The sequence below is a fragment of the Psammomys obesus genome, unplaced genomic scaffold (genome assembly GCF_907164565.1).
Source record: "Psammomys obesus unplaced genomic scaffold, mPsaObe1.curated_primary_1811, whole genome shotgun sequence".
NCBI classification, from domain to species: Eukaryota; Metazoa; Chordata; class Mammalia; order Rodentia; family Muridae; genus Psammomys; species Psammomys obesus.
This window is the reverse complement of record NW_026586589.1, coordinates 8,667,383-8,672,348: the sequence shown is the minus strand read 5'-3', so window position 1 is coordinate 8,672,348 and position 4,966 is coordinate 8,667,383. Positions and strand designations below refer to the sequence as shown.

At 44.2% G+C, this 4,966-nt stretch overlaps 1 long non-coding RNA gene across 2 annotated transcripts in view; it reads left to right on the top strand.

Annotated features, from left to right (window-relative positions):
- Nucleotides 1-2,933: 2,933 nt before the first annotated feature.
- Nucleotides 2,934-4,966, top strand: part of LOC129672803 (uncharacterized) — a 7,829-nt gene continuing 5,796 nt past the window's right edge. Inside the window, exons 1-2 of one of the 2 annotated variants that reach the window (XR_008719557.1) lie at nt 2,934-3,746; nt 4,261-4,385. This is a non-coding gene — a long non-coding RNA (uncharacterized LOC129672803). The remainder of the gene's footprint in view (nt 3,747-4,260; nt 4,386-4,966) is intronic. The other variant, XR_008719556.1, reaches the window with a different exon arrangement.

Genomic DNA, 4,966 nt, shown 5'->3' with positions numbered 1-4,966 from the left:
GATCTGTAGACAAGGACATTAAAACAATGATTGCAACTACATTATATATGGCCAAAAATTAAGCAAACACCTGGAAGATATAAAAGATGCCAAACTTCTAGAGCTATGTGAAATTAAAAATATCCCAGAGACTGGAGGGATGACTTGGAGGTTAAGAGCACTGGTTGCTCTTTCAGAGGACCTGGGTTCAATTCCCAGAAACCACGAGGTGGACATAACTTCTGTGATAACGGCCTCTGTGGGCCCCAGGCATGTGTATGGCTCTCACATGTACACTCAAACATGCACTCATACACATAAAATAAAAATAAATAAACCTTCAAGATAAAATCATGAAAGGTTATGCCCACATTCAGAGTGTGTCACCTCAATCGACTCATTCTGGAAATTCTTTCACAGACCAACTCATTGGTTGGTCTTCTCAACGATCCTCAGTCCTGTCCACCTGAAAAATCAATATAAATCATCATGCCCCTGGAGAGTTCACAATTGCACCAATAGCTGCTGAGCTCCCAAAGAGGCAGGCACTAGACAGTATATACAGTTTGAATGTCCCCATCAGAATTCCAGCTAAAGTTTAACAGGTTTTACAATTCTGTTTTTGTTTTATTCATGTGAATGTTTTATCCACATAACACCTCTATCGGGCATGATCCCATTTGTTTGATTTTGAACTTATTTTGAGCTATATAATCAGGGCATTTTGTTGTCTGTTTGGGTTTTGGTGTTTTGAGGCAGGGTCTCATTTGCCTGGCTTCAAACTTCTGGCAGTCTCCCAGCCTGTGTCCAGGGTGTGGCCAGTGCCATTTTACCGTAGTTAGTGGTGTTTGTTTGTTTGTTTGTTTGTTTGTTTTCAGACAGGGTTTTTCTGTGTAGCCTTAGCTGTCCTGGACTCAGTAGACCAGGCTAGCCTTGAACTCACCTCGCTCCACCTACCTCTGCCTCCCTGAGTGCTGGGATTAAACGCATGCACCACCACCACACCCGGTTCTATTTGGTGTTTGATAGTTTGATAAGCAGCTTGTAAAGCCCTTCTCTAAAATAAATTCAAAATATTGATAAAGCCCTTCAAGTAACCACGTGCCTTCTTCTTCACGTCTTTGTCATTGTGAATGTTCTGTCAGTTCACAACTTATACACTGGTTGCTAAACAAACAGTAAGCATACAACTCAAACGTTTTCTGCATATGGGTTTTGTGTGGCCAGGACAACCCACAGCACTCCCACCCTGCTGCTGCTCCCTGCGAGCCCTCTGAGTCAGCCCCTCACTTGTACCACGCCACATTCCTGTCTGCAGTGTATGAGACTCGTGCTCTTCCCGAGCTCTTGTTATATTGTCTGGTCTGGGTTTTGCTTGTTTGTTTTTTTTTTGTGATAACCATTTTGGTGGGTGTAAAATGGCATCCCCATAAGTGATTATTTTGTGTGTGTGTGTGTGTGTGTGTGTGTGTGTGTGTGTGTTTTATTTATGACTAAGAATGTACTTACTGGCCAGCCTTGCATCTCTTTTGGTGAATTGTCTTTTAGAATCCTTTGTATGTTTTTTAATTGGGTTGCCTGTCATGTTGTCACGAGCTATAATGTGTTCCGTGTATAGTTCTTCACCATACTTGTTATTTGTAAAAACTGAAGCCTGTCATTTTCTTTTAACTTTCAGTGGATGTGTGTTTTGCTAGCATGTATGTCTGTGTACCTTGTGCATGCATAGTACACACAGAGGCCATAAGAGAACTTCGGAGTCCCTGAGACTAAAGTTATAGACAGATGTGAGCCATCCTGTGGGTACTGGCAGTTGAATCCCAGCAGACAGGAAGAACAGATATTGCTATTAACTGATGAGTCATATTTTCAGCCCCACCTGTCATTTTCTTATTGGTGACAGATGTGTGTGCGTGCGTGCGTGTGTGTGTGTGTGTGTGTGTGTGTGCGCGTGTGTGTGTGTGTGCGCGCGCATGGCTGACGCCTGTGGGTGTGCACATATGTGTGAATGTGGAGGTGATAAGTCAGTCTCAGGGATGTTAGCCAGCCCTGCGTGTGTGGAGGAGTATGGTATGTGTGCATGTATGTGCAGGCATGCCCATCTGTGCGCACACTTGCAGAGGGCATTGCTTGTTCTGCTAGGTCTCTGCTTTATTTCTTTAAGATAGGGTTGCCCCCGCCCCCGACCCAATGAGAGGCTGCTGGCCTGCAAGCCCCAGCAACCCTCCTGTCTCCATCCCTCACAGCACTGGGACTGCAGAGGGTCAAGTCTGACCTTTTTTTTTTGATGATGATTGCTTTTCATGTTTCATGTGCATTAGTGTTTTTCTTGCATGTATGTCTGTGTGAAGGTATCAGATGCTGTGGAACTGGAGTAGAGACAGTTGTGAGCTGCCATGTGGGTACTGGTAATTGAACCAGGGTCCTCTTAACTCTGAGCCATCACTCCAGCCCTCTAAGTCTGGCTTTTTATGTGGTGCTGGGCTATGAACTCATGGCAAGCACTTAACCAGTAGAGCTACCTCTCCAGCCTTATTTACTTATTTATTGTGCTGCTGGGTCTGATTGAACCCAGGGCTTTGTCTCTCCTAGACCAGTGCTCTAACTCAAACCATAGAGGCAGGCTCATCTCTGTGAGTCTGAGGTCAGCCTGGTCTATGAAGGGAGATCCAGGACAGCCAGGGCTACACAGAGAAACCCTGTCTCAAAAAAACAAAAGACAAAAACAAAGAAAGAAAATGTTCTCATAGAAAGTTTTGTATTTTTTTTTTAATAAAGAAAATGTTAACATAGAAAGTGATAAATTTTTTTTTTTTTTTTTTTTTTTTTTTTTTTTTTTTGCATGGTGGAGATTAGCTTCAGGATCTCATTAAGTATATGCTCTGCCAGTGAGCTACATCTCCGGCAGTAAAGATTTTATGTGATCATTTATGGTATGATGTAAAATCATCTTGGTCATACCCATTTTTGTACAATTCCTTTAAAGATAATTAAGCCAGGCCGTGGTGGTGCACGCCTTTAATCCCAGCACCCAGCACGCAGAGGCAGGTGAAGCTCTGTGAGTTCAAGACCAGCCTGGTCTAAAGAGGGGGTTAGCCAGGGCTACACAGAGAAACCCTACCTTGAAGTGGGGGAAATAACTAATGGCTTATCTGGGCAGAGTAAAAGGACCTTGGACTCGGTCTGGCTGGATTCCAGCCCTGCTATGACTGTCAGCAGCTGATCATCTCAGCCATGTGACCTCTCTGGGACACAGCTGCTGTACCCTTGACCCTGCCCTGTTCAGTGCCTTCTGGTTTCATCTTTTCCATGGGCCTAAGAGGTAGTAAGACACTACCACTAACCCTGCTTCACAGAAGAACACGCAGCCTGAATGCAGCTGACTGGACCAGTTGACCCTGTGGGACCTGTCTCTTCTCCATTCAAGCCTAGAGAGTCCTCTAGGACTGAGCAGAAGGTCTCGTTGTTTGCATATTTCTCATTGCAGGCTGTGCCACCCAAGGAGAAGCCTGTGTGAATCAGTATGAGTGCTAAGATTCCAGGGAGTGTTTCTGTCTGACGCCTTCTTGGTTTACACAGAGTGACCTGGATACTTGTTGCTTGATCCTATCTTTGCCTGAAGAATTTTTAGGTGTGACTTTACTGTATTCTTCGTTGCCTCTTCCTCCTCCTTCTCTTTTCCTTTGAAATGCAGATTCTGGTTTAGGCCTGACGTCTCCAGTGAGCACTCTAGGAAAAGAAAATATTCTGGTCTGCAGTTTACAGAGGTGAGCCCCTGGAGGGTTCATGGGCTGAGGACAAAGTTAGATCTGAAAGCAAGAGAAGAGGGGCTGAATGCCAGGATTCCCACCTCCAGCATTTCATTATGAAAACATTTAAACCCACTGTATATAGTGGAAGAACTGAACGGTAAATGCCTACTGACCTGCCTCTTAGAGGCTATAATTATTAACGATTGCTGTTTGCTCTGTCACACATTGCTTTATTGACCTCTCCTTGTCTCTACTCGTTCATCCCAATTTTTTTTTTTTTCACAATTTCAGAGTTCACACTACCTCTAAGTACATTAGTATGACCATCATTAACAAGCATTTAGCATTTGGGTTTGCTTATGTGAAAGAAAACACATAGGCAGCCATCACTTTAGACTTTACTAGGTCTAACGGGACAAACCCAAACATACGGACTCTTCCTAAATTTCCAGTCTCTGTCTTAATGTTTACAAGGAACGTAACCTTGAAGTGACCAGCCTGCCGTCTGTTCTGTTTCTACTTCATCTAGCTGCCAGTGACATGGCTAACAAGTAAGAGCACCTACTGGGCAAGCCTGATGACCTGAGTTTGATCCTGGAAACCGGAGTAAAAGGTTGGATGTGACGGTGCACCTCTGTAATCCAGCCTCCTATGGTGAGACAGGAGGCGGGGACAGGAGGAGAATCCCTGGAACCTTGGGCCGGCTAGCTGGGGGTTTGCAGCATCTGAGAAACAAAAAGAGGGACCCTGCCACCGCAGCATAGAAGGAGAGAACAGACTCCTGGATGCTACCCTCTGACTTCTTTACATGTTAGGGTTACACATATATACTTGTCCTCACACGTCATTCTCTCTCTCTTTCACACACACACACACACAACATATGTATACATATGTACATAATAATAGTGAAGAAAAACAATGTTAAAGAAAAGATAAACGTGATTACACAGGCAAGACTGATTTTCTCATTGGCCTTTGTTGGTCAGATAACACTTCTCAGAGGCTGGGGGCTGGGGATGAAAGCCCCAATCTTCTAACCTTGGTTTGTTTTTCCCAGTGACAGCCCCATCCCAGAGCTATCTAGGCGAATCCAGCCATCAGTCATTCAACACACAAAAAGACAGTTCTCACTTGGGAGCGTTTGAGGACTTTTAGGAACTGCAAGCTAAAAATCGGGACACATACCTATCTATCTATCTATCTATCTATCTATCTATCTATCTATCTATCTA